This window comes from Lepus europaeus, chromosome 19 (genome assembly GCF_033115175.1).
Source record: "Lepus europaeus isolate LE1 chromosome 19, mLepTim1.pri, whole genome shotgun sequence".
NCBI classification, from domain to species: Eukaryota; Metazoa; Chordata; class Mammalia; order Lagomorpha; family Leporidae; genus Lepus; species Lepus europaeus.
The window spans coordinates 43,011,433-43,023,446 of NC_084845.1; positions in this window are offsets into that span (position 1 = coordinate 43,011,433).

Consider the following 12,014-nt stretch of genomic DNA (forward strand, 5'->3'; position numbering starts at 1 on the left):
CCTGGCCACTCATCTCCAATCCTGCTTCCTGCCAAAGAGCCTGGGAGGCAGCAGATGACAGCCCTGGTGAGGGCCCCTGCACCCACACAGAGAGCGGGACAAGTTCCCCGCTCCTGGCTCTGCCTGGTCCAGCTCTGGCTGCATTTGGGGATGAGGCCGCACATGGAATCTCTCTCTCTCCATCTCTCCTTCTCTGTCACTTCGCATCTCAGTAATCAGTCAATGAATTCCCCACTGGAAAATCTGTCGCTGCCTCTCCCAGCTGATGGAAGCTGCCACACACCCTGGCTCTTTGACTTTCAGATCCAACTCTCGGCTCCTGTCACCCGCCCCCTTATTATTCCTATGGTTACATCCACGTGTTCTCCATTTGTGCGTTGATTGGTGCTAGTTGTCGCTCACTCTTGACCATTTTGGGTCCACTGTAAACAGCTTCTTGGTGGCTTCACATGTGTCCCCATGTGTCTGGGAGCATCTGCCCCCACAGATGAACTCTGATGGTGGGAAACCCATCGCCGGCTTCCTTGTGCTTAGCTCTGCTGGGGAGGCAGCAGAGGCAGGGCTCCCTGGGAGCAGTTTTGCTGCAGGACACAGAATAGTGTCCATTATGATAATGCATTCACCTGTCCAATGTGGACTTGTGGAGACCTGAGCGTGACCACGGTGGATGTAGGGAGGCGAGCAGGGTGCTCCACACAGGCCGTGCCCCTGTGGGGTTGAGGGAGGTCCGGGCATGTGGTGATCAGCTCATCGCTGATGGCTCCATCTTTCCTGGGGGTGGCCCTAGAAGGAGCTGTGGGAGACAACAGGGCATTCAGCTCCCACTGCACTCTGGGAGGAGGGGACAATCATCAGCCCTGTGATTACCCTGGGAAGTGGGGGTCCAGGAGCAACTTCTGCCAACCCCACTCATGGAAAACAGTTCAAGCTCCTGGCTACTGATGGAGCCATTCCTTTTTTAAAAAGGTCTATCTATCTATCTATCTATCTATCCTCTATCATCTATCATCTCTTTACCTGAGAGGCAGAGTGACAGAGAGAAGGGGAGCAAAAATGAGAGATGGGAAGAGCTGCTGAGACCCTCGGTGGCTGGTGGCCCTCTGGGCTCCCCAGAGCTAAAGGTCGTTCTAGCTGGGCTCTCTACAGAGTCCCAAGGCTAGAGTGGCCTGCAGAATAATAATGGCTGGCAGGGATGATCCAGAATGCCTGAACAGGAAGAGGCCGCACTGACCTCTGCCCCAGACAGATGCCAGAGACACAAAGGGAGGACCATGTTCCCAGGGACTGAGAGAGATTGAAAGTGGCAAACACATAAACAGAGGAGCTAGAACAGAACACAGACTCTTTGGAGCAGAGAGGAGAGAGAACAGACACACAGCTGCCAGCCACGTGCTACCTGTGCCTCTTGCAGGGAGGGGTCCACACATGCAAATTAGTAAACACTCTATGTCACATCAACAACACGGAGGAAAACCATTATTTTAGCTCAATAGATGAGGAGGAAGCATTTGATTAAATAGAACATTCTTTCATGGTGGACACCATAAAAATTGGATATAGTAGGAACACACTGCAACACACTCAAGGCAATAGTGAGCAAACACACAGCCATCATCATATTGAATGAGGAAAAGATGGAAGTATTCCCATTAAGAGCCAGGCCAGAAAAGGGTGCCCAGTTTCACTGTAGTTATTCTATATAGTTCTAGTAGTTTTACTTAGAGTCATTAGACAAGGAAAAGGAATCAAAGGTATACGAAGTGGGAAGGAGGAGGTCCACCTTGTTGTGGATGGCATGCTCCTTACATACAGGCAGGAAAAGACTCCACTAAGAGACTCTGGGAACTCATCAAAAAAGTTGTAAAGTTGCAGAATAGAACATCAAAATCTACATCATTCTCATACAGCTCTGGCTGAGAAAGAAATCCCATTAAAAATAGCCATAAAAAACCAAGTGCCTTGAGATAAATTTCACTAAGAATGAAAATGTTCTATACAATGAAAATTAAAAATTATTAATGAAAGAAATACAAGAACACACCAAAATGGAAAAATCTTCCTGTTTTTGATTTGGGAGAATTAATATATCCAAGGTTCATACTACTTAAGGTAATTTACATATTAAAAGTGATCAACAATGAAAATACCAAGGACATACTTCACATAGGTATAAAGAAATCCAAAAATTCTTATGGAAGCACAAAGATCCCAAATAGCCAAAACAATCATTAATAACAAAATCAAAGCTGGAGGCAACACAGTACCAGATTTCAAAACCTACTGCAGGGCTGTTATAAACAAAACAACCTGGCATTGGCTCAAAAATAGACGTGTAGCCTAATTGAACAGTAGAGAATCCCCAGATATTAATCCACTCATCTTTGATCAACTAATATTGACAAGAGACCTAAATCCTTCCAAGAAAGGACACTTTTTCAGACGACGTTAGATCCATGATCTAAGCAGAAGACCTGAAACCCAGAAATTCCTGAAGGAAAAGATAGGGGAAACACTGCAGGACCCGGGTCTGGGCCAAGACTACTTGGAGACGACCCCAGAAGCACAGGAAAGCAAAGTGAACATGGGATACCCTGAGCTAAGAAGTTTCTGCACAGCAAAGAAACAACCAGCAACGTGAAGAAGAAACCAACGACACGGGAGGAAATATTTACAAACTACGCATCCGATAAAGGGTTAACACCCAGAACATATAAAGAACAGGAGAAACTCACCAACGACAAAACAAGCATCCCAGTTAGGAAGTGGGCTCACTGTGGGAACTTTATTCAAACTGAAGAGGCTTAAAGGCTGTTCTACAGATAGCAAGGTCTCTGTCTCATTGCCTGACAGGGGCCAGAGGTGCAGGTGCACCTGGCTCCAGAACACCTGTCCTGGGCCTGCCCTCCTGACCGGAGCTGTGGAGACAGCACAGGACCCACCTCCAGGGGATCTGACCATTGAGGGGAGGAGGCTCTGCTGACCCGGGAGGGTGGCATTGTGACACTGCTGGTGGAACCCCGTGATGTCAGCATTCCTGGAATCCTCCTGCGTGGGTGGTGGCAGTTAGAGGCTGCTCGTGTCTGTGAGGGACTGACTCGTGTGCTTTATAGACTGGAGCGGACTCGGCAGAAAGGACGGATTTGGGACAGAGGTGAGAGGGATGCTCCCTGGGGAGGGACAGTGGCTCCTGGATGAGTGTCGCCGGCTGAGAACTGCGCGTTGCCTGCTGTGTGCTGAGTGCGGCTACCGAGGTCCCTTTCAGTGCCTCCATGATGGAGTGGGGTGGCTGTGAGGATGCCCTTAGTGTGGGTCTGTGCCAGCCCAGGTGCCCCAGGGTGGGTGTCCAGGTCAACACTGAGCTCCCCAGGGGGCAGGGGTACCTGTTGTGGGCTCATCGGAGACTTGGGCCTCTGAACTGGGAGCCAGAGGAGACTTTCTGTTCTAAGGGTGTGTTTGGGCACAGTGGAGGGCAGCCCACACCTCACGGGAGAGAAGGCTCCTTCAGTCAGGCTGGGCCAGAAGTCAGGTGCACCCCCCTCTCCCTCGTGTGTCATCCATATCCACTCTGGACCCAAAACCCTCCTGGTTCTGAGAGCCAGGTGCCATCTGCCTGGCGGTGGCTCAGATCGGATGGACTTGAGTCCCAGGGTGGGGTGGTAGGAAGCAGCTCCCTATGGTCCTCCTGGGCTCTGTCATGTTTACAGTTTGTTCTTGCAGCTCAGAGATGGAGGCTCTGGAGATGCTTGAGGCCCGGCAGCGAGCCGTGACCATCACCAAGTATGAGCAGGTACAGGCCAGGCACCTACCATGGAGGAAGGACCCTAGGACCTCGGCCGTGTCCATGGCAACAGCGGACCGGGCTGCCAAGGGCCATAGCGGGGGTTGGGGTCCTCCTGCTCTCCCCAGCACTTGTGCCCCTGGCTTCTCACCTGGGTGCCCCTCTGGCTGCAGGGTCGCCGAGGAGGGGTGCTGGTGATGCCTTGGGAGGAGGAAGACGAGGCCACCCGCCCATTCCCGGATCACCTGGGCATCCTGCAGTGAGTCGGCACACCCCATGGCCTCTCAGGGCAGCTTCTGTTCTCAGAGCGCCTGCTCTGGTACAGGGACCTGTCTCTATAGTCTGGGCCCTCCTTGTGTGATTTGAGCCTCAGGAGACACTGGGCGGGACAGGGCTGCCAGGGAGCGGGGAGGGGAGAGGCCCTGTCACTGGCAGAGAGGGTGTGGGCACAGGAAGACAGACCCGGGCTGCTGGGCTCGGGGTCCCCCGAGAGCAGTCTTCTTTTCAGTGCCCGAAGGGAAGCTGGGCTGAGGCAGAGCCCCTGGCTGGGGTCCTGAAGAAGGGACTGGGCAGGGAGGGTGCACAGCAAAGGCGCTCTGGCCTGAGTCCGAGCCGGGGAGCTGGGGCCTGGGGAGGAGGTACTAGGCCTTCTTCTTGTGCCCCAGGCATCTTAGGACAGGGAAGGGGGTGAGTTCGTGTTGGGGCCTGAACAGCCTGAGATCAGGAGAGGCAGGTGGCATAGGGCAAGCCCACGGCGGGGTAGGGTGTCGGGGGAGCAGGCACCATGACAGTCCTCCCAGCACTGGGCAGATCTCAGGCCAGGTGGTGGTCTGGTTGGTGGTTCTGTCATTTCTTGACACTGGCTCCCAAGAAAGCTCAGGCCTCGGCTTCCAAGCAGCCTTCCTGTCTCAGGACTGTGGATTCTCAATCCTGCACAGGGCCCGGTCTCTGCCCAGGAGGGAGCTCCCATGGCAGAGCCCCCTGTGGACACCGAGGACCCTGTGGGCCCTGTGCTCCCCACATTCCTGGGTCCCATCCTCCCAGGGATGTCCATGTGCAGGAAGCTGCCTCCTGCTTTCTCTTTGATCTCCTGGGCTAAGACTTGAGGCTGGGAGCCTATGCTGTCCTTTCCCTGGCCTGGCGTGGGCGGTGGAGAGGCTCAGTCCTGGCTCAGGTCCTCAGGGCTGTGCCTCTGTTGCCTCCCAGTGAGAAGAAGCTGCCCCGGGACTGCGCCTGGGGCACCAAGGTGAGAGCTGTGTGTGGAGACCGCCGGGTGGGGCTGGGAGGATCCCCCAGGCCTTGGTGTGTTGGGTGGTGGTGAGGGGCAGAACCCAGAGTCATCCAGAGTCAGGAACTCTTGGGATACCCCACCACCTCCTCCCGTCCTAAAAAGACATGCAGCCACGGGACCCTGCCCACAGCCACGGGACAACCTGGAGGGTTGGACAGCGGGGGTGTTCGTCCTCAGTGTGGCTCCTGTGGAGGCGGCCACAGGTCACTGGTTCTGACCCACTCAGAGGTCTGGGCCCGGATCTGGGCCCCTGTGGGTCCATGCAGTTTAGTGAGGTCAGGCTGGGCACTGCCTCCGAGGGCCGCTCTAGAAGACACAGAGCTGTGCTGACAACAAAGTCGCTCCCTTCCGGCAGAATCGGCAGAACCGAAGCCTCCAAAAATGGCTGAAAATTCTGAAGAATTGGCAGAAGTATCAGAACACTCAGAAGGTAGCGTGGCAGCTGAGGGAGCTGTGGGGCCGTTCTCTGCCCTTGGGGGAGCAGCACCCATGTCTGTGGGGGCGCTGGGTTCTCTCCAGTCAGCTGGCGGCCCACGGTGCCTATCCCCAAGGACACAGGCCTTGGCTCAGCCTCGTGTCCTCCACTCTAGGTCCCCCGGGGAGAGAATTGATGGCAGTATTGGCCACGCCCCGGCCGAGGGAAGGGAGGCCATGGCTGAGATCCAGGCCTCTGTTCCCTAAACCCAGACCACCTCTGTCCCTGGGGATTGACCCAAGCCCTCCCAGGACAGCGGGCACCCAGGCTCCCATCCTGCTGCAGCCTCTGCCCCCAGCCTGCCCAGGGTGCCCTGGGCCCGGCTCACCAGAGCCCCTCCTTCCTGCAGCTGCGCCGCCGCATGTACAAGGGCGTCCCCGCCCAGGTGCGGGGGAAGGTGTGGGGCCTGCTCCTCGGGGTGGACGCGGTGAAGGCAGAGAACCCCGGCACCTATCAGGTAGGGCCCTGAGCTTGGGGCCAGAGATGCCACTGCTGGGCCGGGTGGATCCAGAGCTCAGTGCGTGGTTGGCAGAGCCCTGGGATGGGAAGAGGCCTCCTTTGGGCCCTGTGTGCTCCTGTTCCTCTCTGGATGGTCCCACTGTCCTTGCTCCACATTGTCCACTTGTGACTGCCCTGTCCCCTCACCATGTCCTGGCAGTGTTCCACTGGGAGGTTGTGTGCAGCTTGTGCTGGATAGGCCCATGGCTTCCACTGTTCCCCTGGAGCACAGACCCTCATGCCTGCCCATCAGCAGAGGGTGGTCTTCAGGGGACCCCTCGGCAGGGCTCTGGATCTCATGGGTGACACGGGCACCATGGTCAGCTGACACCAGGGACCTCCCTGGTTTCAGGGACTCAGGGACCTGATCCTCCTGAGGCCCAAACGCTCCTTCGGCCCCTGCTGGACCCTGGGGTCTGTGGGCACAGGAGTGGTAGAAGCGGGGGCTGTGTGCTGAGGCTGGTCCCGCCCTCCGCCCGCCCTCCAGAAGCTGAAGGCGCAGGGCCGGCTGCGGTCACAGTGGGTGCAGCAGATCGATGTGGCCGTGAGCAAGACCTTCAGGGGACACGTCATGTTCCGGGAGCGATTCGGAGTCAAGTGAGGCCTGGGCTGGTTGTGCCTGAGGAGGGATTCCGGGGAACCAAGTGTCATGGAGAACTGGGAGTGTCCTGGGCGAGATGTGTGGCGCTGGCATGAGGGTGGGGTCACTGGAAGTTTTGGGCCCACAGTAGGTGCTGAGGCTGCCCATGGAGGATCAGCCAGCACCGGGCCCTGAGCAGCTGCTGGGTGCCAGGTGCTGGTTGGAGACCTGGGCCGGTGGGGCCAGAACACAGGAAGCTCAGGAGGACAGGGACAGCAGCAGAGACAGCCCAGGGACAGGAGCCAGGACCCTGAAGGCCAGAGTGGCCTGGGGCCGGGACCAGCCCCTGAGTTCCACTGCAAGCCAAGGGCTGAGGGTGACCTGGAGCTGGCTGTAGGCGTGCTGGGTGGCTGGGTAGGAAGGAGCCCTGGGTTGTGACCAGGGTGAGAGGTGTGCACGGCGCTGGCTGGGGGCGGCAGAGAAGGGGGGGGTTGCAGAGCTGAGCTCACGGCCTCTCACGAACCTCGCCAACCCTCCCTCCTCTCGTCCCCAGGCAGCAGGCCCTGTTTCACCTGCTCTTGGCCTATTCTGTGTATGACCCTGTGAGTATCTGCATGGTGCAATCAGGGTGTTGGGGGCGAGGGGGCTTGTGTGATGTCAGCTCGGCCTGCAAGGGGTGGGGCGCAGACTGCTGCCCTGGGGTGCCCAGTTCCGGGAGCAAGAACTGACACGGGTCAGCCAGGCGGTGCGGCTCCATGGCGACTTTGGGCTCTTGCAGGAGGTGGGCTACAGCCCGGGCCTGAACCAGGTGGCCGCCCTGCTGCTCATCTTCTTAGATGAAGAAGACGCCTTCTGGGCCTTGGCGCAGCTCATGGCCAACGACAGGCATGCGATGCAGGGTAGGTGCTGGCTGGACCAGGCCCCAGCAGCCAGGCTGCGAGCTGCCACCATGGTCGGCTCACTGGCTGCCCCACATCTGGGTGTCCACAACATTCTCCCTCTGGAGAGTCTGAATGTGGGGCTGGGGGTCCCCCACACAGCCTGAGACCCTGGGTCTCCCCATCAGCCGGGCCCACAGCCTCTCCATGGCTGCCTGTGCATCCCCACCTCAGCCCTTGGGTCGTCCTGGTCCAGGTGCCTGCTGGTCCTGCTGCTGTGCACCATGGCCGCCACCCAGCCCCTACTCAGCACAGCTGGAGGATGGACAGAAAGGGCCTCCCTAACGGGGTCCCCTTGGCCTAATCCTTGTACCCCAGATTCGACCAGACTGCCGCCAGCTGCTCACCCATTATTCTGGTAGCACTCTGTGCAGTCCGGACTTAACCCCGGGCCACCCACCTGCAGCCCTGATCCATGCTGTTCTGCACCCTCGGCAGGGGGGATTCTACTGTCCACACCAGAGCCTCCCCGTGTTCCCTAGTCTACACCCTCAGTGCCCCCTGACAGCCCCGGCGGTGCCTTCAGGCTCTGATTCCCCAGGGGGGTCGGGGTCTCTCAGGGTTCTATAAGGCCGGGGAGCCCAAGCTGGCGCGTCTGCAGCAGCATCACGAGACCATCCTGAAGCTGGTGCTCCCCACACTGAAGAGCCACCTGGTGAGTGGTGTGGCCCTGGCTTCCTCCAGGGGGCGCTCTGGAGCAGGGTCCCAGCTGTCTCTGCACGGGGGTGGGGCCAAGGCTTTACCAGGAGCCCTCTTGGTGGGAGGGGGCTGCAGTGGCTCTGCAGGGAGGACTCATTGTCCTTCTGCTCACACAGAGCACCCGGGGCACAGTCCCCAGGGGCCAGCAGGTGTCGCCTGTGTCCACACACCCAGCACTGTGGGGGTTGAGGAGCCGCTCCACCATGGGAGTATCTTCTCTGGGGAGGACTCAGACAGGCCCTGAGCCCCTCTCTCCCTTCCTGTAGGACAGCCAGGGTGTGGCCACCAGGACCTATATTCCCAAGTGGTTCAAAGGCTGCTTCACCGACGGGGTAAGGTGCCCAGGGACACCTGCATCCGGGAAGCTGTGCCCACAGGGCCGGGTGGCAGGCCAGTGGTCATGCTGCCAGTCACCCCTTCTCCCCAGTCCACTGGGTCCCCGGTGGAGCTTACAGCCCCCAGGCAGGTGACCCCACATCCACACTAGGACAAGTCCACCCTTGAGCAGTGGCAGGACCTCATCTGGGGCCACCTTACCGGGGTCTCACCCTGGGCGGGGTCCCCTGCGCTGCCCTCTGCTCCCTGCTCAGCCTGCACGGCCACATCCTCACACCCCTGCTGCCCCCTCAGAGTCCCTTCCCAGTGACCCTCAGGTTCTGGGACATCTACATTCTGGAGGGCGAGCCCGTGCTGACCGCCATGGCCTACGTGGCTCTCAAGATCCACAAGGGTGAGTCCTCTGGGGCCATGGAGGGCGGGGTGCTGGGCTGAGGGTGGGGGATCCTGCTCAGCCCCTGGGAGCATGGACTGAGGGAGAGCCGGAGTGGCTGCCTGGGCCCCATGCGTGTGCATGGGCCTAGAGTACCCCAGGAACCCCCTCGCAAGTCCCTGTCCCTTGGCTGGGTGACAGGGTTCCTCACATGTGAGTCTCAACCTTACCACAGGGGAGGCCTTGGCAGGATCCAGCGGCTACCTGGGTGTGGGACAGGGGATGGAGAGACCGTGGGTGCTGTTCCTGCCTGGGCTCCTCCAAGCCGCTCACCCCCACTGTCCCCCGTGTAGGTCGCCTCCTGCAGCTGTCCCAGGACTCCCTCAGTGCGTTCCTCCGGGACCAGCTGAGCCAGGCCTGGGCCCTGGACGAGCATGTCGTGGGGAGGCAGCTCCAGGCCTCCCAGTCGAAGCTCCGCAAGCTCCGCTGCCTGCTGCCTCCTCCAGGTGGGCCCCCGTGCATGCTCCCATCCCCCTGGGGAGTCAGGAGAGGGCGTGCCAGGTACCCAGGACCTGCCCTGGGCTTCCCTCCTCATGTCATCTGCTCCAAGAGGCTTTCACACATCCTGGCCAAGGGAACCTCCAGGTGGGTTTCCAAACCCAGGTGCCCGGCGACCTGGCAGTCGTGTTCCTGTCATTGCCACAGCAGCCCCTCCTATGGTTGACGGGGCTGTTATGTGAGAGGTGGGCCTGGTGATGGAGAGAACTCAATGGGAGTCTTGTTGTGACCCAGGTCTCTGGGATGATTTTGTCAAATAGGGAGCCCAGAGCCAGCCCTGCCATGGGGACCATCCCGGTATCCTGGGGCCCCCTCACAGCTCGCCCAACACAGATGCCAAGACCTTTCCCTGGGCAGGAGCAGTCAGGTGCCTTCAGGACCAGGCCAGGGGCCAGAAAGGACCTTGAGTGCCCCAGGGACCCAGCTCCAGGCCCAGCCCGGGCATCACTGGGCTCTGCGAGAAGCCGACCGCCTCTCCTTGCCTTTCAGCACCGCCAGAGGAGCTGCCCAGTGGTCGCCTTGGCCGGACGCTGGAGGCTGTGGAGCCAGGGCAACTCCCCACGCCACGGAGGCCCAAGGTGCTGGGTGATGAGGCTGCAGTGCGTCGCTCTGCTGGGTCCACCCTGCCCCAGGAGCTCCGGGGCTCAGCACCCTGCAGCCACGGCGTGGGAGGAGCCAAGTGCTCCATCCCTCAGGATACGTTGGAGCCAGAGACATGGAAGACACAGGAGGCCTCCCCAGAGCCTGGGGTCCCCGGCCTCCTGCGAGGGTCCCTGGAGAGTCTGGGTGCCGCCTCTGTCATTCCCACCGCCCACAACCCCGGGAAGCAGCAGAGCCCGTCAGCACCGGCGTCCCTGCCTGACCTGGTGGAGTACATGCTGGCTGCAGACCGCTGGCCCCCACAGCGCCACATCCTCCAGGCGCTCTTAGAGCCCGGCAAGCCCACTGCAGCCTCCCTGGGGCTCCGAGGACAGGGCCAGCCCTGTGGGCCCACCGAGCCTCCCTGCCCTCACTCGATGGAGGTGCTAGAAGTTTCCATGCCGGAAGCCTGGGAACATGAAGAGGACTCCCCTGACACCTGGGCCTCCAGCCTCTCCCTGGGCTCCTCTGAGTTCTCCCGCCCTGCGGAGCGAGCAGGGGACCAGCAAGGGCCATCAGGGTGGGGCTCCCTCCCTGACCTGGTGGTCTACATGCTGGCCGCAGACCGCTGGCCTCCGGATAGCGACATCCTGCAGGCACTCTTAGATCCCTGCAAGGCCACTCTGGTTCCCCTCTGGACCAAGGGCCTGGGGGAGCCCCGAGACACTGTCTGCACTGCAGGGAGCCAGGAAGCAGACATCTCCTGCTGCGGGCCCTTCTCTAGCGATGAGGAGTGGGGTGATGAGGAGGGCTCCCTGGAGCCCTGGGAGCCAGCCCTGTCCCTCGGGGCATCAGAGCCTCTGGGCCCAGCCCACATCTCAGGGGATGACATAAGTGTGGCACAAGCAGCTGGCTTTCCTAAGCCTAGGGAGTCCTTGCCAGCTGGGGACTCTGGAACCCCAGAGAACAAAACCAAGTAGAACCTGTGACCCCGCCCCATCTGCCCTGGCCCCTGTTACCCCAGCCCCACCTGTGTCCCCCAGAACTTGAGATAGGCCTGAGGACCCCTGCCCTGTGGCCCATGCAGACCGTGCACTCAGGCAGTGTTGGGCCGAGCATCCCTAGGGCCAGGCCCATGTTAGGTTCACGGCCCCGAGTGCTGGCAGAGCCTGGTGGCTCCTCCATGGTGAGGCTGGCACGCTGAGGCCACTGCAGGGAAATATGGAACCACAGCAGCACCCTGAAGTCAATGACCCTGCCTCTAACACCCTGTCCTCCTTATGGACAGAGGTCCTTACAGCATTGGTCCTTGATCCTTAGCAGCCTCCTCTGGCCTCTTCTGTTCTCCAAAGTTGGGTCCCAGGTATGCTTTGTGTCCCCCACCCAGTAGCTGAGGTCAGTATGAGTCCCTCCAGTCCGTGGTTGCTGTCCACTGGGCCGTGCTTGCATCCAGTACCCATCCCTCCTCTAGAACATTCTCTGACTCCCTGGGGTGGGGGCATACACTGAATTACCAATTTGCTGGCCTGGGGAGGCAGCGAGAGTGTCCGGCCAACACATTGTGGAGATGGCAAAACCAGAGGCGCTGGTTGCCCTCAAACTCACAGGAATGCCCCAGGGTTCCCCCTGCCCCTTGCTGATGGAAATAGAATAAAGAGTTTGTTTCTGAAGGGTTTGGTCCTTTCTTGTGGCCCCAAGGCCCCGGTGTATAGGCTCCCAATGGACTTCGTGCAAGGCCACTGACACTTCATTCTCCAACCTCAGCCACATGCGTGTTTCCCGGCCACCCAGTGATTCCTGAGGGTCCCCATGTCACATGGCCTTTGACACTGTGCAAGCCTTGTGTGAGGTGTGAGTCACCTCATGACCCACCCTGAGCTGGTGAGGTCCAGCGTCCCTTCCCCTCCAT